At 46.1% G+C, this 20,353-nt stretch overlaps 5 non-coding genes and 1 pseudogene across 5 annotated transcripts; all 6 read right to left on the reverse strand.

Annotated features, from left to right (window-relative positions):
* Positions 1-730: 730 nt before the first annotated feature.
* Positions 731-921, reverse strand: LOC130336256 (U2 spliceosomal RNA). Its single transcript, XR_008877714.1, has one exon. It is a non-coding gene; the product is annotated as a U2 spliceosomal RNA (small nuclear RNA).
* A 2,089-nt stretch (positions 922-3,010) lies between these two features.
* Positions 3,011-3,201, reverse strand: LOC130336257 (U2 spliceosomal RNA). The gene has a single exon (XR_008877715.1). It is a non-coding gene; the product is annotated as a U2 spliceosomal RNA (small nuclear RNA).
* Positions 3,202-5,295: 2,094 nt separating this feature from the next.
* Positions 5,296-5,481, reverse strand: LOC130336207 (U2 spliceosomal RNA). The gene has a single exon (XR_008877677.1). It is a non-coding gene; the product is annotated as a U2 spliceosomal RNA (small nuclear RNA).
* Positions 5,482-11,475: 5,994 nt separating this feature from the next.
* On the reverse strand, positions 11,476-11,661 carry LOC130336208 (U2 spliceosomal RNA). Its single transcript, XR_008877678.1, has one exon. It is a non-coding gene; the product is annotated as a U2 spliceosomal RNA (small nuclear RNA).
* Positions 11,662-17,050: 5,389 nt separating this feature from the next.
* On the reverse strand, positions 17,051-17,268 carry LOC130336218 (U2 spliceosomal RNA; annotated as a pseudogene).
* A 2,093-nt stretch (positions 17,269-19,361) lies between these two features.
* LOC130336259 (U2 spliceosomal RNA) lies at positions 19,362-19,552 on the reverse strand. The gene has a single exon (XR_008877716.1). It is a non-coding gene; the product is annotated as a U2 spliceosomal RNA (small nuclear RNA).
* Between the last annotated feature and the right edge of the window lie 801 nt (positions 19,553-20,353).

Genomic DNA, 20,353 nt, shown 5'->3' on the forward strand with positions numbered 1-20,353 from the left:
GCATAGATCTCAAAGTCTGTGCACAGAATTTAGCAAGGGCCTCGCACCTTCTGATGCATCAGGTAGGTGCACTATAGCATAGCCTAACCCTCTGTACTTTGGTCTATATTGATGCGGGACATAGACAGCCAGCTGATGACCAATCCATTAGTGCAATGGATGGCTGGAAGCATTTGTCTTTGCCTTTGCAATACCACAGAAGCAATGCATGGTCAATGTACAGCAATGACACACCTGTGTGAACAGCCAGGAGACCCCCCCATGTTATGTTACATAGTTACATAGTTAGTACGGTCGAAAAAAGACATATGTCCATCAAGTTCAACCAGGGAATTAAGGGGTAGGGGTGTGGCGCGATATTGGGGAAGGGATGAGATTTTATATTTCTTCATAAGCATTAATCTTATTTTGTCAATTAGGAACATTCAGCACCCACCCGCTATCAAGGCAGCTGCCTATCATGTCATGCCCTACCTGCACAGGTGTGCTGGCTACTCAAATGATCCAATTAAGGAGGCCATTTAGTCAGCAGCAGCAGAAGTCCTGTGCCTGGACGCTCCAACAGCGGCCAGACACAAGCAGAAGCAGCAGAAGCAGCAGCAGCACCACCTTTTGTTTTTTGGCTGCAGCAGCAGCAGCAGCAGCAGCAAGGCCCACAGGGCTGGCTAGCTGGCTAGCCAGCAAGCAGGTAGCAATGAAAGTAGGAATCTTTCTTTTTAACCCTGTAAGGGGGTGGTGCACTGTACCCGAAGATACTGCCATATCGGGTCAATGCATAGGGCGACGGAAGCAAGCTTCGAAATCGGCCCCCGTTCTCAAAAATCCATTTAATATATGGTCCCCAGATAGGGGACGTATCAGATATTAAACTGATAAGAACAGATACTACACTTGATCTTAGCCAAAAGGCCGAGAAGCGATAACCGTGAAAGGGGCGGGCCCAACAAGGTCCCCTTCATGGGCACTATCACTGCTTGCTGTCAGGGAGGCTGCCAGACAATTTTCCATGCACACTCTGGGCTGGGGGGCAGTCAACCACCAGTACACACAGCAGAACCTAAACCCATACCATTATTGCTAAGCAGCAAGACAGGGGCCCATTGCACTCCCACGGGGCCTTTTTAAATGCAATCCATAACCCGGATTTGCCAGGAACCCTTCTTACTCCTCCTACTTGCATGTGACACTGGGCTTAGGATCTGCATAGGAAACACACACACAAGCACACACCTACCTTTGTTGCCTGCAGATGCCTCCTTGGCTGTCCCCAAACGGTATCAAACCAACACCCACGGGAAGCTGTAAGCATAGAGGACATGCCTGCACCCCATTGGACTTACCTGTGTGGGTTAAATCCGGGTTATTTGACAACCTATGGCGGTGATGGTTCTGCTCAGGCAGAGCAGTGCTGATGCTCCTCATAAAGCTGTCGCTGCTGTGAAGGTTCTAGGTGACATCACAATCCCTATGGTTACATACACAACAAAGCTGGGTTGTTGTTGTTTACACTCTGCAAGGCCTGTGGAAGTGAGTGACATCATAGCACTGTAGTTCTGAGGGTTCTAGATGGATGCAACAATCTCCTGTTGCTTCTATGAAGGCCATAATAGACGACATCACCAAACAGCTCCATAGTCACATACACAGCAAAGGAGAGATGTTGTTTACACCTAGTGATGTCAGTGGTATTGAGTGACATCACAGCACAGTGCTAAGGCTCCTGGGCCTGGACACAGCAGCGGCTGCAATATCTCAACGGAGAATACGTTTATATATATGTGTGTGTGTGCGCGTATATATATATATATATATATATATATATATATATATATATATATTTCTCCGCCGAAATCACTTTTAAACCCATTTCCACCTTTTTTTCCCTTCTCTTCCTCTTACTTTTTTTTCACGTTTTTTTACGTTTTTCTCCTTTTCGCCTCTTTTCTGGGCGTATTATTCTTCTTTTTCTTCTTTTTTTTCGTCTAATGCATACCCCATCAGTGCAGCAATGCTTATTCAATACCGCCAGCAGATGGAGACACTGGGGGATAATTTTCTAAGGATTTATACTGATTTTTCCTGTCTGAATTTGTCGCACAGAAAGTTGCAGGCCAAATATGTGTGACATTTCTGCGACTTTAGCTTCTAGAGCATTTTTACAACATTATACATAGGTGCTGAATACATAAAAAGCGACTGTTCAGCGTCAGACAAGTCGCATCGGCTGAAAGTAGGCCAGAATGTCAGTCCATGTTGGAGCAGGTTTAGATACAGTCTAAAGCATAGATCTCAAAGTCTGTGCACAGAATTTAGCAAGGGCCTCGCACCTTCTGATGCATCAGGTAGGTGCACTATAGCATAGCCTAACCCTCTGTACTTTGGTCTATATTGATGCGGGACATAGACAGCCAGCTGATGACCAATCCATTAGTGCAATGGATGGCTGGAAGCATTTGTCTTTGCCTTTGCAATACCACAGAAGCAATGCATGGTCAATGTACAGCAATGACACACCTGTGTGAACAGCCAGGAGACCCCCCCATGTTATGTTACATAGTTACATAGTTAGTACGGTCGAAAAAAGACATATGTCCATCAAGTTCAACCAGGGAATTAAGGGGTAGGGGTGTGGCGCGATATTGGGGAAGGGATGAGATTTTATATTTCTTCATAAGCATTAATCTTATTTTGTCAATTAGGAACATTCAGCACCCACCCGCTATCAAGGCAGCTGCCTATCATGTCATGCCCTACCTGCACAGGTGTGCTGGCTACTCAAATGATCCAATTAAGGAGGCCATTTAGTCAGCAGCAGCAGAAGTCCTGTGCCTGGACGCTCCAACAGCGGCCAGACACAAGCAGAAGCAGCAGAAGCAGCAGCAGCACCACCTTTTGTTTTTTGGCTGCAGCAGCAGCAGCAGCAGCAGCAAGGCCCACAGGGCTGGCTAGCTGGCTAGCCAGCAAGCAGGTAGCAATGAAAGTAGGAATCTTTCTTTTTAACCCTGTAAGGGGGTGGTGCACTGTACCCGAAGATACTGCCATATCGGGTCAATGCATAGGGCGACGGAAGCAAGCTTCGAAATCGGCCCCCGTTCTCAAAAATCCATTTAATATATGGTCCCCAGATAGGGGACGTATCAGATATTAAACTGATAAGAACAGATACTACACTTGATCTTAGCCAAAAGGCCGAGAAGCGATAACCGTGAAAGGGGCGGGCCCAACAAGGTCCCCTTCATGGGCACTATCACTGCTTGCTGTCAGGGAGGCTGCCAGACAATTTTCCATGCACACTCTGGGCTGGGGGGCAGTCAACCACCAGTACACACAGCAGAATCTAAACCCATACCATTATTGCTAAGCAGCAAGACAGGGGCCCATTGCACTCCCACGGGGCCTTTTTAAATGCAATCCATAACCCGGATTTGCCAGGAACCCTTCTTACTCCTCCTACTTGCATGTGACACTGGGCTTAGGATCTGCATAGGAAACACACACACAAGCACACACCTACCTTTGTTGCCTGCAGATGCCTCCTTGGCTGTCCCCAAACGGTATCAAACCAACACCCACGGGAAGCTGTAAGCATAGAGGACATGCCTGCACCCCATTGGACTTACCTGTGTGGGTTAAATCCGGGTTATTTGACAACCTATGGCGGTGATGGTTCTGCTCAGGCAGAGCAGTGCTGATGCTCCTCATAAAGCTGTCGCTGCTGTGAAGGTTCTAGGTGACATCACAATCCCTATGGTTACATACACAACAAAGCTGGGTTGTTGTTGTTTACACTCTGCAAGGCCTGTGGAAGTGAGTGACATCATAGCACTGTAGTTCTGAGGGTTCTAGATGGATGCAACAATCTCCTGTTGCTTCTATGAAGGCCATAATAGACGACATCACCAAACAGCTCCATAGTCACATACACAGCAAAGGAGAGATGTTGTTTACACCTAGTGATGTCAGTGGTATTGAGTGACATCACAGCACAGTGCTAAGGCTCCTGGGCCTGGACACAGCAGCGGCTGCAATATCTCAACGGAGAATACGTTTATATATATGTGTGTGTGTGCGCGTATATATATATATATATATATATATATATATATATATATATATATATTTCTCCGCCGAAATCACTTTTAAACCCATTTCCACCTTTTTTTCCCTTCTCTTCCTCTTACTTTTTTTTCACGTTTTTTTACGTTTTTCTCCTTTTCGCCTCTTTTCTGGGCGTATTATTCTTCTTTTTCTTCTTTTTTTTCGTCTAATGCATACCCCATCAGTGCAGCAATGCTTATTCAATACCGCCAGCAGATGGAGACACTGGGGGATAATTTTCTAAGGATTTATACTGATTTTTCCTGTCTGAATTTGTCGCACAGAAAGTTGCAGGCCAAATATGTGTGACATTTCTGCGACTTTAGCTTCTAGAGCATTTTTACAACATTATACATAGGTGCTGAATACATAAAAAGCGACTGTTCAGCGACAGACAAGTCGCATCGGCTGAAAGTAGGCCAGAATGTCAGTCCATGTTGGAGCAGGTTTAGATACAGTCTAAAGCATAGATCTCAAAGTCTGTGCACAGAATTTAGCAAGGGCCTCGCACCTTCTGATGCATCAGGTAGGTGCACTATAGCATAGCCTAACCCTCTGTACTTTGGTCTATATTGATGCGGGACATAGACAGCCAGCTGATGACCAATCCATTAGTGCAATGGATGGCTGGAAGCATTTGTCTTTGCCTTTGCAATACCACAGAAGCAATGCATGGTCAATGTACAGCAATGACACACCTGTGTGAACAGCCAGGAGACCCCCCCATGTTATGTTACATAGTTACATAGTTAGTACGGTCGAAAAAAGACATATGTCCATCAAGTTCAACCAGGGAATTAAGGGGTAGGGGTGTGGCGCGATATTGGGGAAGGGATGAGATTTTATATTTCTTCATAAGCATTAATCTTATTTTGTCAATTAGGAACATTCAGCACCCACCCGCTATCAAGGCAGCTGCCTATCATGTCATGCCCTACCTGCACAGGTGTGCTGGCTACTCAAATGATCCAATTAAGGAGGCCATTTAGTCAGCAGCAGCAGAAGTCCTGTGCCTGGACGCTCCAACAGCGGCCAGACACAAGCAGAAGCAGCAGAAGCAGCAGCAGCAGCACCACCTTTTGTTTTTTGGCTGCAGCAGCAGCAGCAGCAGCAGCAAGGCCCACAGGGCTGGCTAGCTGGCTAGCCAGCAAGCAGGTAGCAATGAAAGTAGGAATCTTTCTTTTTAACCCTGTAAGGGGGTGGTGCACTGTACCCGAAGATACTGCCATATCGGGTCAATGCATAGGGCGACGGAAGCAAGCTTCGAAATCGGCCCCCGTTCTCAAAAATCCATTTAATATATGGTCCCCAGATAGGGGACGTATCAGATATTAAACTGATAAGAACAGATAAGGTTTCAACAAAATTTTATTGAATAAATAAGAAACCAGACAGAATTTAAAATGCAAAATAATAAAAGGTTCACAAAAGTTTTAAAATACAAATAATAAAACCAGTAATAAAAGGAGAAAAAATAGAAATGGCAGGATAAAACATTATACAAATGTCATAAAAACTGATTATATTGTTATTTCGTTCCATAGAGGCAGACACCACATGGATGCTGCCTCGCTGGCCCCCAACTGTTTCTTGTCTCTTAGGTAATAGATGTACATCTCACTCAGGGCCAGCTTTATACAGTTTTTAACATCAATAAAATCATGTTTAAAAAGTAAGATGTTCCTAACTTTCCAGATGGCATTTTTAAAACAATTAATAATCATCCAGCAGATCATCTGCTGTTTAAAATTGGGGCAGTTAAAAAGACCGTAAAAGACACATTCGTGATTAAAATCTTTTAGGCCGCAGGCCCACTTCAAAAGTGGGCCTACCTTCCTCCAAAGCTCCCGTGCAAAAGGGCAGTTCCAAAATATGTGCAGCACCGTTTCGTCCACTCCGCAGCCATCTCTCGGGCACTTGGCTCTCGCCACCAGTCCTCGCCTGTGCTGGAACTCACGAGTAGGGAGGCACTGGTGGACGATTGCCCAGGCAAGATCCCTGTGTACATTCGCCAGAAACTTCCCGTACACGTTCCGCCATACCTTTTTGGATCTTGCCTGTGTGAAATTGGACACTGCCAGGGTAACCTCACTCCGCCTGAGGACCTTTGATACCTTTCTCTGGTCCCCCAGTATGTCAGGCTCCAAATCTTGGAGACCTAGGAGCCTGACTGTCTTTTCCAACACCACATAATGTTTTGGGGGACACAGAAGCACCGGAGCGTTCAGAGGGATGCGCAACCATCTTTTAAAAACCATGCCTGCAGCGTACCTTAAAAAGCAGCTAAAAATGCCATCGGATTTAATAATTTTAAAACAGAAACAGAAATACTTTATGTAAAAGAAAGTAAAAAGGTTAGGAACATCTTTCCCGCCATTATCTTTACTTTTGTACATAAAATCACGCTTTAATTTCTCCATTTTTGAACCCCATAAAAAAGTAAAAACAATTCTAGTTACTTTTTTAATGTATAAAATAGATGGAGGAAATACCATGGCAATGTATAGCATAATAGGGAGTAAAACCATCTTTATTATTAAAATCTTCCCCTCCATGGTAAGGTTTCTAAGATTCCACATTAAAATCTTCTTCTCCATCTTAGCTATAGCTGAATCCCAGTTAGGGCTCCCATCATTGACCTGGTTAAAAACAATACCTAAAACTTTAATTTGATCCTGTTGCATTGTGACTCCTGGGGTGATGGATGAATCCCAGGAGCCAATATAAAAACAGTCACATTTATCTGTGTTTAGCTTAAAACCAGAGACCTCGCAGAAATAGCTGGTGTTCCTCAATGCCCCCCTCATGGATGGAGAGTCCGGGCACAGTATGGTGACATCATCCATGTACCCCAACACCTTTAGATGGGTCCCTCCTCCACCAGGTATCGGTACGCCTCTTACTACCCGGTCTTTTCTGAGGAGGGCCATCAGTGGTTCGATTGCGCAAATAAAAAGGAGTGGGGACAGGGGGCAGCCCTGTTTGACACCTGATAAAAGAGGAACACCGCTGGTTAAAAAGCCATTAACAGAGACTTGACTAAAACAGGATCGGTATAAAAGCATGATTCGGCTTAAAATCGTTTCAGGCACTGCCATCTTTTTAAGAACTAAAAACAGGTATTCATGGGAGACCCTATCAAAGGCTTTTTCAAAGTCTAAGGATAAAATTGCTACAGTTTGATTTCTATCCTTAAAATACCATAAAACATCTCTTAAAATATTTAGGGATTCAGCTATAGACCTTCCAGGTACCCCACAAACCTGATTTGGGTGAATTAATTTATGAATAAAAGGTTTAAAACGGACAGCTAATAACTTGGCTAAAACTTTATAATCGACATTTAAAAGTGTGATGGGGCGCCAATTTTTTAGCATATCCTTTTCACCCTTTTTAAAAAGTAATGATACAATCCCCCTCCTCCAGGAAGGGGGAAGTTCATTAACAATAAAAGTTTCTTTATACAATAAAACCATATCATCCTTTAAAATATCCCAAAAAGCTAAATAAAATTCGATGGGTAAACCATCTTCCCCAGGGGCCTTCCCACTAGAAAAACTTTTAAAAACAAATAAAAGTTCATCTAAGTTAAGATCACGGGATAAAACCTCCTGGTCTAAAACATCTAGCTTAAAATCAAGGGAATTAAGAACATGTTCTAAAAAGGATGGATTAAGATCTTTCTTATTAAAAAGAAGCTGGTAGAAGTTAAAAACTGCATCTAACATGCCTTTTGGAGTGGATTCACCCTCAAGGTTTTGGATGATATCCCTCCTATTCATCACTTTTTTAAAAAAGAAACGGGAACATTTCTCGCCCTCCTCCAGGTGCTGCACATGTGAGTTAAAAATGATTTGTTTCCCTTTCTTTTCTATGGCATGTTTTATTTCAGTTTTAAGGTTTAAAATATCATTTTCTACATCCATACCAGCTTCTTTCAATTTAAAAAGTACATTTAAACGCATGTTAAGAACATAAAACCACTGTTTTTCCATTTTTGCCTTCTTCTTACCTGCTTTGATAAAAAAAAATCTGATTTTAGATTTGGTGCCCTCCCACCAGTGCAGCATAGGCTCGTGGGGTTTTCTTTGTGATTGCCAGCATTGGTAGGTCCGCACAAACTCCTCTTTTATCTCAGGGTCCTCTAGGAGTGTGGTGTTTAATCTCCAGAGGCCCCTTTTTGCTTTTTGCTCCCCCTCTAGCTCCAGGACCACCAAGAGGAGCTTATGATCAGAGAAAATATTCTGCTCGAGCGTGCATTTCAGGGGTTTAAAAGCTCTAGAGGAAAAAATTAAATCGATTCTGGAGCTCACTCTTCCATTGGACCATGTGGCGCCCGGGTCCTCCGGCAAGAGATCCTTCCAGCAATCTTTCAAATTAAAATCATCAATAAAATTTTTAAGCAGGTAAGAAGTGCGGTCTTTACGATTAATATCCCCACCCTGCCGGTGTTCCCCATCACGTATGCAGTTAAAATCACCTCCCACCAGCAGGGGGGAAGACCCAACACAAAACAGTGGTAAAATTTCAAATAGTTCTGCCCGCTCCTGTTTATCAGGAGGGGCATACACATTTAAAACACGAATTAAAAGTCCATTAAAATATAGATGAATTAAAAGAGCTCTGCCAGGCACAATCTCAGTTACTGTATGAATAGAAAAGGACTGGCCTCGGCAGAGCAGCCCAACACCCACAGAACGACAGTCATTTGCACCGGACCATATGGATGGGCCCAGCTTCCAGTCTTCTTTTAAGTCTTTATAGTCCATTTTACTAGGGATTCCACATTCTTGTAGCAGGCAAAGGTCAAAGTCACATGTCTCTAGATAAGAAAATAAAGCAGCCCTGCGATCAGGGCTCTTTAAGGACCTCACATTGAGTGAGGCAATTTTTACAGGGATAGGCATAGTTTATTGAGAGTCCGTGCTTGGAGAATCAAAGTCAATAATAAGCTGCGTACCGTCATCCCCCGCCTGCGGGGTCATCAGCTCCTTAATGTTCTGAGGGTCGGAGCTTGAGATCGATGATGCCCCGACCCTGAGCTCGCTCTCGTCCGAACTACGGCACGCCGCTTTCCTTTGAATGTCTTCCTCTTCTTCTTCTCTTTGTCTTTTAAATGTCATACTGCTGTCCATATCCTCTGTGTTGCTCTCACTCGATGTAATCTCTGGCCCCCGGCTGATGGATCTGCGTCTTCTTTCATCTTTTGACGACTGGAACTGCTGCACAGGGGCCTGTGAGGCCTCTTTTCCGGAACCTTTGCCGCTACCTTGGGAAGTTTTCATCGCTTGTTCCCCAGCAAGCGTTGCTGAGGACTGTTGCTCCAACTTCCCCATCGATCGACGATGGCCAGTTTTACCCACCGGGTCCACTGCTGGCGGGGCAGCAAACCCTGGTTTGGCGCCACTTGTCTTCTTGGCCCTGTCCTGTATAGGCGGAGTAACAGGACCGGGCTCAGACCTGGCCACCTGGCTCCCCTTCCGGCGGGCTTTCACCGGGGCCTCTTCGTCCGGAGCAGGGCGACCCTGGGCCAAGCCAGTACCTGGCTTATGCTGCAATTTTGGGTCCACCTCCGCCCCCACCGAGGCCCGTCGGCTACCACCCGCCACAGGTGAGCCCCCTTCAGAAGTTTCGGCGGGCTCTTGAGCCAGGTAGGAAGTCGATCGACGTCTTTCAATTTCCCGGGCAGTAAACTCGATCACCCGCCCGGGCTTCGTGGAATCCCCATGGCCTCCCCCTAGCACTACCACCGGTGGGCCCCCCGATGGAGCACCAGAGGTCTTGGGCCTGGACCCATCAGTACCTGCCATCTGGGGTTTGGGCATCTTAAAAAAGGACGTCTTTTGTCCTGTCCCCTCTTTGGGTGGGCCCAGCCTTGACCCACCCATCGTAGTTTTTGCTTTATGGGGACAGGAATTAAAATCGTGATTTTCCTCTCCGCAGAGGTTGCACCTTATCGTATGGCTACATCTTGAGGCTATGTGACCTTCTTGGCCACACCTATTGCAGCGAATCACACGCTCCGCGCCGCAGGTCTCCTGGGTGTGGCCAAACCTCAAGCAATTTCGGCAATACATAGGCATTTGAGGATAGAACAGGAAGCCTCGAACTCTCCCGATGGCAAAATTTGGGGGCGGATGGCAAAGACCCCCAATACCACCGGGATCCTTACGGAGCTTGACCCAGAACTTCCTCTTGCCGTTCCAGAACCGCACGGAGTTCAATATTTTGTTTGCGAATCGCACCTCTTCGCAGTATCGCCGAAGAAAAGTGGCTATATCCTCCGTGGTCACATGAGGGCTGTGCATAGCCACCACCAACGGTATATGTTCCTCACCATAGAGGAACTGGAACGAAAGACCGTCGAGTCGATCGTCCCTCTGGTCCGCACCAGACAAGGTTGCATAGATGTTATCGCAACACGCCGTGGCCGTGAAGGTGACGGTATACAGGCCACGGCTTTCCTGGTCATTTAGACACAGGATGTCCTCCCTATTGAGGCGGAAGTAGTCAAGAAGAATCACCTCCGCAATGAAGCGGAGGTTCTTCAACTGACGATGGCTCTCCGACACCTCTATGCGGATGGTATTTCGCATCGACATTTCCCCAGAGGGGAAAGCCCAGGAGAACGGCATCTTCCACACCCAGGGACTAAGCCCCTTCCCCAATAGCAGCAGGGGCTCGGAATCCCACTATAAAAGCGGAACCCTTACCCAAGGCAGAGGTCGGGGGTACCCTAGGTACTTTGGTCTATATTGATGCGGGACATAGACAGCCAGCTGATGACCAATCCATTAGTGCAATGGATGGCTGGAAGCATTTGTCTTTGCCTTTGCAATACCACAGAAGCAATGCATGGTCAATGTACAGCAATGACACACCTGTGTGAACAGCCAGGAGACCCCCCCATGTTATGTTACATAGTTACATAGTTAGTACGGTCGAAAAAAGACATATGTCCATCAAGTTCAACCAGGGAATTAAGGGGTAGGGGTGTGGCGCGATATTGGGGAAGGGATGAGATTTTATATTTCTTCATAAGCATTAATCTTATTTTGTCAATTAGGAACATTCAGCACCCACCCGCTATCAAGGCAGCTGCCTATCATGTCATGCCCTACCTGCACAGGTGTGCTGGCTACTCAAATGATCCAATTAAGGAGGCCATTTAGTCAGCAGCAGCAGAAGTCCTGTGCCTGGACGCTCCAACAGCGGCCAGACACAAGCAGAAGCAGCAGAAGCAGCAGCAGCACCACCTTTTGTTTTTTGGCTGCAGCAGCAGCAGCAGCAGCAGCAAGGCCCACAGGGCTGGCTAGCTGGCTAGCCAGCAAGCAGGTAGCAATGAAAGTAGGAATCTTTCTTTTTAACCCTGTAAGGGGGTGGTGCACTGTACCCGAAGATACTGCCATATCGGGTCAATGCATAGGGCGACGGAAGCAAGCTTCGAAATCGGCCCCCGTTCTCAAAAATCCATTTAATATATGGTCCCCAGATAGGGGACGTATCAGATATTAAACTGATAAGAACAGATAAGGTTTCAACAAAATTTTATTGAATAAATAAGAAACCAGACAGAATTTAAAATGCAAAATAATAAAAGGTTCACAAAAGTTTTAAAATACAAATAATAAAACCAGTAATAAAAGGAGAAAAAATAGAAATGGCAGGATAAAACATTATACAAATGTCATAAAAACTGATTATATTGTTATTTTGTTCCATAGAGGCAGACACCACATGGATGCTGCCTCGCTGGCCCCCAACTGTTTCTTGTCTCTTAGGTAATAGATGTACATCTCACTCAGGGCCAGCTTTATACAGTTTTTAACATCAATAAAATCATGTTTAAAAAGTAAGATGTTCCTAACTTTCCAGATGGCATTTTTAAAACAATTAATAATCATCCAGCAGATCATCTGCTGTTTAAAATTGGGGCAGTTAAAAAGACCGTAAAAGACACATTCGTGATTAAAATCTTTTAGGCCGCAGGCCCACTTCAAAAGTGGGCCTACCTTCCTCCAAAGCTCCCGTGCAAAAGGGCAGTTCCAAAATATGTGCAGCACCGTTTCGTCCACTCCGCAGCCATCTCTCGGGCACTTGGCTCTCGCCACCAGTCCTCGCCTGTGCTGGAACTCACGAGTAGGGAGGCACTGGTGGACGATTGCCCAGGCAAGATCCCTGTGTACATTCGCCAGAAACTTCCCGTACACGTTCCGCCATACCTTTTTGGATCTTGCCTGTGTGAAATTGGACACTGCCAGGGTAACCTCACTCCGCCTGAGGACCTTTGATACCTTTCTCTGGTCCCCCAGTATGTCAGGCTCCAAATCTTGGAGACCTAGGAGCCTGACTGTCTTTTCCAACACCACATAATGTTTTGGGGGACACAGAAGCACCGGAGCGTTCAGAGGGATGCGCAACCATCTTTTAAAAACCATGCCCGCAGCGTACCTTAAAAAGCAGCTAAAAATGCCATCGGATTTAATAATTTTAAAACAGAAACAGAAATACTTTATGTAAAAGAAAGTAAAAAGGTTAGGAACATCTTTCCCGCCATTATCTTTACTTTTGTACATAAAATCACGCTTTAATTTCTCCATTTTTGAACCCCATAAAAAAGTAAAAACAATTCTAGTTACTTTTTTAATGTATAAAATAGATGGAGGAAATACCATGGCAATGTATAGCATAATAGGGAGTAAAACCATCTTTATTATTAAAATCTTCCCCTCCATGGTAAGGTTTCTAAGATTCCACATTAAAATCTTCTTCTCCATCTTAGCTATAGCTGAATCCCAGTTAGGGCTCCCATCATTGACCTGGTTAAAAACAATACCTAAAACTTTAATTTGATCCTGTTGCATTGTGACTCCTGGGGTGATGGATGAATCCCAGGAGCCAATATAAAAACAGTCACATTTATCTGTGTTTAGCTTAAAACCAGAGACCTCGCAGAAATAGCTGGTGTTCCTCAATGCCCCCCTCATGGATGGAGAGTCCGGGCACAGTATGGTGACATCATCCATGTACCCCAACACCTTTAGATGGGTCCCTCCTCCACCAGGTATCGGTACGCCTCTTACTACCCGGTCTTTTCTGAGGAGGGCCATCAGTGGTTCGATTGCGCAAATAAAAAGGAGTGGGGACAGGGGGCAGCCCTGTTTGACACCTGATAAAAGAGGAACACCGCTGGTTAAAAAGCCATTAACAGAGACTTGACTAAAACAGGATCGGTATAAAAGCATGATTCGGCTTAAAATCGTTTCAGGCACTGCCATCTTTTTAAGAACTAAAAACAGGTATTCATGGGAGACCCTATCAAAGGCTTTTTCAAAGTCTAAGGATAAAATTGCTACAGTTTGATTTCTATCCTTAAAATACCATAAAACATCTCTTAAAATATTTAGGGATTCAGCTATAGACCTTCCAGGTACCCCACAAACCTGATTTGGGTGAATTAATTTATGAATAAAAGGTTTAAAACGGACAGCTAATAACTTGGCTAAAACTTTATAATCGACATTTAAAAGTGTGATGGGGCGCCAATTTTTTAGCATATCCTTTTCACCCTTTTTAAAAAGTAATGATACAATCCCCCTCCTCCAGGAAGGGGGAAGTTCATTAACAATAAAAGTTTCTTTATACAATAAAACCATATCATCCTTTAAAATATCCCAAAAAGCTAAATAAAATTCGATGGGTAAACCATCTTCCCCAGGGGCCTTCCCACTAGAAAAACTTTTAAAAACAAATAAAAGTTCATCTAAGTTAAGATCACGGGATAAAACCTCCTGGTCTAAAACATCTAGCTTAAAATCAAGGGAATTAAGAACATGTTCTAAAAAGGATGGATTAAGATCTTTCTTATTAAAAAGAAGCTGGTAGAAGTTAAAAACTGCATCTAACATGCCTTTTGGAGTGGATTCACCCTCAAGGTTTTGGATGATATCCCTCCTATTCATCACTTTTTTAAAAAAGAAACGGGAACATTTCTCGCCCTCCTCCAGGTGCTGCACATGTGAGTTAAAAATGATTTGTTTCCCTTTCTTTTCTATGGCATGTTTTATTTCAGTTTTAAGGTTTAAAATATCATTTTCTACATCCATACCAGCTTCTTTCAATTTAAAAAGTACATTTAAACGCATGTTAAGAACATAAAACCACTGTTTTTCCATTTTTGCCTTCTTCTTACCTGCTTTGATAAAAAAAAATCTGATTTTAGATTTGGTGCCCTCCCACCAGTGCAGCATAGGCTCGTGGGGTTTTCTTTGTGATTGCCAGCATTGGTAGGTCCGCACAAACTCCTCTTTTATCTCAGGGTCCTCTAGGAGTGTGGTGTTTAATCTCCAGAGGCCCCTTTTTGCTTTTTGCTCCCCCTCTAGCTCCAGGACCACCAAGAGGAGCTTATGATCAGAGAAAATATTCTGCTCGAGCGTGCATTTCAGGGGTTTAAAAGCTCTAGAGGAAAAAATAAAATCGATTCTGGAGCTCACTCTTCCATTGGACCATGTGGCGCCCGGGTCCTCCGGCAAGAGATCCTTCCAGCAATCTTTCAAATTAAAATCATCAATAAAATTTTTAAGCAGGTAAGAAGTGCGGTCTTTACGATTAATATCCCCACCCTGCCGGTGTTCCCCATCACGTATGCAGTTAAAATCACCTCCCACCAGCAGGGGGGAAGACCCAACACAAAACAGTGGTAAAATTTCAAATAGTTCTGCCCGCTCCTGTTTATCAGGAGGGGCATACACATTTAAAACACGAATTAAAAGTCCATTAAAATATAGATGAATTAAAAGAGCTCTGCCAGGCACAATCTCAGTTACTGTATGAATAGAAAAGGACTGGCCTCGGCAGAGCAGCCCAACACCCACAGAACGACAGTCATTTGCACCGGACCATATGGATGGGCCCAGCTTCCAGTCTTCTTTTAAGTCTTTATAGTCCATTTTACTAGGGATTCCACATTCTTGTAGCAGGCAAAGGTCAAAGTCACATGTCTCTAGATAAGAAAATAAAGCAGCCCTGCGATCAGGGCTCTTTAAGGACCTCACATTGAGTGAGGCAATTTTTACAGGGATAGGCATAGTTTATTGAGAGTCCGTGCTTGGAGAATCAAAGTCAATAATAAGCTGCGTACCGTCATCCCCCGCCTGCGGGGTCATCAGCTCCTTAATGTTCTGAGGGTCGGAGCTTGAGATCGATGATGCCCCGACCCTGAGCTCGCTCTCGTCCGAACTACGGCACGCCGCTTTCCTTTGAATGTCTTCCTCTTCTTCTTCTCTTTGTCTTTTAAATGTCATACTGCTGTCCATATCCTCTGTGTTGCTCTCACTCGATGTAATCTCTGGCCCCCGGCTGATGGATCTGCGTCTTCTTTCATCTTTTGACGACTGGAACTGCTGCACAGGGGCCTGTGAGGCCTCTTTTCCGGAACCTTTGCCGCTACCTTGGGAAGTTTTCATCGCTTGTTCCCCAGCAAGCGTTGCTGAGGACTGTTGCTCCAACTTCCCCATCGATCGACGATGGCCAGTTTTACCCACCGGGTCCACTGCTGGCGGGGCAGCAAACCCTGGTTTGGCGCCACTTGTCTTCTTGGCCCTGTCCTGTATAGGCGGAGTAACAGGACCGGGCTCAGACCTGGCCACCTGGCTCCCCTTCCGGCGGGCTTTCACCGGGGCCTCTTCGTCCGGAGCAGGGCGACCCTGGGCCAAGCCAGTACCTGGCTTATGCTGCAATTTTGGGTCCACCTCCGCCCCCACCGAGGCCCGTCGGCTACCACCCGCCACAGGTGAGCCCCCTTCAGAAGTTTCGGCGGGCTCTTGAGCCAGGTAGGAAGTCGATCGACGTCTTTCAATTTCCCGGGCAGTAAACTCGATCACCCGCCCGGGCTTCGTGGAATCCCCATGGCCTCCCCCTAGCACTACCACCGGTGGGCCCCCCGATGGAGCACCAGAGGTCTTGGGCCTGGACCCATCAGTACCTGCCATCTGGGGTTTGGGCATCTTAAAAAAGGACGTCTTTTGTCCTGTCCCCTCTTTGGGTGGGCCCAGCCTTGACCCACCCATCGTAGTTTTTGCTTTATGGGGACAGGAATTAAAATCGTGATTTTCCTCTCCGCAGAGGTTGCACCTTATCGTATGGCTACATCTTGAGGCTATGTGACCTTCTTGGCCACACCTATTGCAGCGAATCACACGCTCCGCGCCGCAGGTCTCCTGGGTGTGGCCAAACCTCAAGCAATTTCGGCAATACATAGGCATTTGAGGATAGAACAGGAAGCCTCGAACTCTCCCGATGGCAAAATTTGGGGGCGGATGGCAAAGACCCCCAATACCACCGGGATCCTTACGGAGCTTGACCCAGAACTTCCTCTTGCCGTTCCAGAACCGCACGGAGTTCAATATTTTGTTTGCGAATCGCACCTCTTCGCAGTATCGCCGAAGAAAAGTGGCTATATCCTCCGTGGTCACATGAGGGCTGTGCATAGCCACCACCAACGGTATATGTTCCTCACCATAGAGGAACTGGAACGAAAGACCGTCGAGTCGATCGTCCCTCTGGTCCGCACCAGACAAGGTTGCATAGATGTTATCGCAACACGCCGTGGCCGTGAAGGTGACGGTATACAGGCCACGGCTTTCCTGGTCATTTAGACACAGGATGTCCTCCCTATTGAGGCGGAAGTAGTCAAGAAGAATCACCTCCGCAATGAAGCGGAGGTTCTTCAACTGACGATGGCTCTCCGACACCTCTATGCGGATGGTATTTCGCATCGACATTTCCCCAGAGGGGAAAGCCCAGGAGAACGGCATCTTCCACACCCAGGGACTAAGCCCCTTCCCCAATAGCAGCAGGGGCTCGGAATCCCGCTATAAAAGCGGAACCCTTACCCAAGGCAGAGGTCGGGGGTACCCTAGGTGCTTCCGAAGCTACAGGTAACGCTCAACGTACCGAAAATGCCTTCTGAGACACAAGGTCCCAGAGACAGGGGGATCGCAACCCGTTGTCTGTGGACTAAGCCCGCTCCCCAATAGCAGCAAGGGGGTGAAGTCCCTCCGTAAGGAGAGACAATCCCCCAAGGCCGAGAAGCGGGGTACCACAGACACCTTCCGACCAGACCAAATGCAGATACTACACTTGATCTTAGCCAAAAGGCCGAGAAGCGATAACCGTGAAAGGGGCGGGCCCAACAAGGTCCCCTTCATGGGCACTATCACTGCTTGCTGTCAGGGAGGCTGCCAGACAATTTTCCATGCACACTCTGGGCTGGGGGGCAGTCAACCACCAGTACACACAGCAGAACCTAAACCCATACCATTATTGCTAAGCAGCAAGACAGGGGCCCATTGCACTCCCACGGGGCCTTTTTAAATGCAATCCATAACCCGGATTTGCCAGGAACCCTTCTTACTCCTCCTACTTGCATGTGACACTGGGCTTAGGATCTGCATAGGAAACACACACACAAGCACACACCTACCTTTGTTGCCTGCAGATGCCTCCTTGGCTGTCCCCAAACGGTATCAAACCAACACCCACGGGAAGCTGTAAGCATAGAGGACATGCCTGCACCCCATTGGACTTACCTGTGTGGGTTAAATCCGGGTTATTTGACAACCTATGGCGGTGATGGTTCTGCTCAGGCAGAGCAGTGCTGATGCTCCTCATAAAGCTGTCGCTGCTGTGAAGGTTCTAGGTGACATCACAATCCCTATGGTTACATACACAACAAAGCTGGGTTGTTGTTGTTTACACTCTGCAAGGCCTGTGGAAGTGAGTGACATCATAGCACTGTAGTTCTGAGGGTTCTAGATGGATGCAACAATCTCCTGTTGCTTCTATGAAGGCCATAATAGACGACATCACCAAACAGCTCCATAGTCACATACACAGCAAAGGAGAGATGTTGTTTACACCTAGTGATGTCAGTGGTATTGAGTGACATCACAGCACAGTGCTAAGGCTCCTGGGCCTGGACACAGCAGCGGCTGCAATATCTCAACGGAGAATACGTTTATATATATGTGTGTGTGTGCGCGTATATATATATATATATATATATATATATATATATATATATATATATATTTCTCCGCCGAAATCACTTTTAAACCCATTTCCACCTTTTTTTCCCTTCTCTTCCTCTTACTTTTTTTTCACGTTTTTTTACGTTTTTCTCCTTTTCGCCTCTTTTCTGGGCGTATTATTCTTCTTTTTCTTCTTTTTTTTCGTCTAATGCATACCCCATCAGTGCAGCAATGCTTATTCAATACCGCCAGCAGATGGAGACACTGGGGGATAATTTTCTAAGGATTTATACTGATTTTTCCTGTCTGAATTTGTCGCACAGAAAGTTGCAGGCCAAATATGTGTGACATTTCTGCGACTTTAGCTTCTAGAGCATTTTTACAACATTATACATAGGTGCTGAATACATAAAAAGCGACTGTTCAGCGACAGACAAGTCGCATCGGCTGAAAGTAGGCCAGAATGTCAGTCCATGTTGGAGCAGGTTTAGATACAGTCTAAAGCATAGATCTCAAAGTCTGTGCACAGAATTTAGCAAGGGCCTCGCACCTTCTGATGCATCAGGTAGGTGCACTATAGCATAGCCTAACCCTCTGTACTTTGGTCTATATTGATGCGGGACATAGACAGCCAGCTGATGACCAATCCATTAGTGCAATGGATGGCTGGAAGCATTTGTCTTTGCCTTTGCAATACCACAGAAGCAATGCATGGTCAATGTACAGCAATGACACACCTGTGTGAACAGCCAGGAGACCCCCCCATGTTATGTTACATAGTTACATAGTTAGTACGGTCAAAAAAAGACATATGTCCATCAAGTTCAACCAGGGAATTAAGGGGTAGGGGTGTGGCGCGATATTGGGGAAGGGATGAGATTTTATATTTCTTCATAAGCATTAATCTTATTTTGTCAATTAGGAACATTCAGCACCCACCCGCTATCAAGGCAGCTGCCTATCATGTCATGCCCTACCTGCACAGGTGTGCTGGCTACTCAAATGATCCAATTAAGGAGGCCATTTAGTCAGCAGCAGCAGAAGTCCTGTGCCTGGACGCTCCAACAGCGGCCAGACACAAGCAGAAGCAGCAGAAGCAGCAGCAGCACCACCTTTTGTTTTTTGGCTGCAGCAGCAGCAGCAGCAGCAGCAAGGCCCACAGGGCTGGCTAGCTGGCTAGCCAGCAAGCAGGTAGCAATGAAAGTAGGAATCTTTCTTTTTAACCCTGTAAGGGGGTGGTGCACTGTACCCGAAGATACTGCCATATCGGGTCAATGCATAGGGCGACGGAAGCAAGCTTCGAAATCGGCCCCCGTTCTCAAAAATCCATTTAATATATGGTCCCCAGATAGGGGACGTATCAGATATTAAACTGATAAGAACAGATACTACACTTGATCTTAGCCAAAAGGCCGAGAAGCGATAACCGTGAAAGGGGCGGGCCCAACAAGGTCCCCTTCATGGGCACTATCACTGCTTGCTGTCAGGGAGGCTGCCAGACAATTTTCCATGCACACTCTGGGCTGGGGGGCAGTCAACCACCAGTACACACAGCAGAACCTAAACCCATACCATTATTGCTAAGCAGCAAGACAGGGGCCCATTGCACTCCCACGGGGCCTTTTTAAATGCAATCCATAACCCGGATTTGCCAGGAACCCTTCTTACTCCTCCTACTTGCATGTGACACTGGGCTTAGGATCTGCATAGGAAACACACACACAAGCACACACCTACCTTTGTTGCCTGCAGATGCCTCCTTGGCTGTCCCCAAACGGTATCAAACCAACACCCACGGGAAGCTGTAAGCATAGAGGACATGCCTGCACCCCATTGGACTTACCTGTGTGGGTTAAATCCGGGTTATTTGACAACCTATGGCGGTGATGGTTCTGCTCAGGCAGAGCAGTGCTGATGCTCCTCATAAAGCTGTCGCTGCTGTGAAGGTTCTAGGTGACATCACAATCCCTATGGTTACATACACAACAAAGCTGGGTTGTTGTTGTTTACACTCTGCAAGGCCTGTGGAAGTGAGTGACATCATAGCACTGTAGTTCTGAGGGTTCTAGATGGATGCAACAATCTCCTGTTGCTTCTATGAAGGCCATAATAGACGACATCACCAAACAGCTCCATAGTCACATACACAGCAAAGGAGAGATGTTGTTTACACCTAGTGATGTCAGTGGTATTGAGTGACATCACAGCACAGTGCTAAGGCTCCT

Source organism: Hyla sarda, unplaced genomic scaffold, assembly GCF_029499605.1.
Source record: "Hyla sarda isolate aHylSar1 unplaced genomic scaffold, aHylSar1.hap1 scaffold_471, whole genome shotgun sequence".
Classification (NCBI taxonomy): Eukaryota; Metazoa; Chordata; class Amphibia; order Anura; family Hylidae; genus Hyla; species Hyla sarda.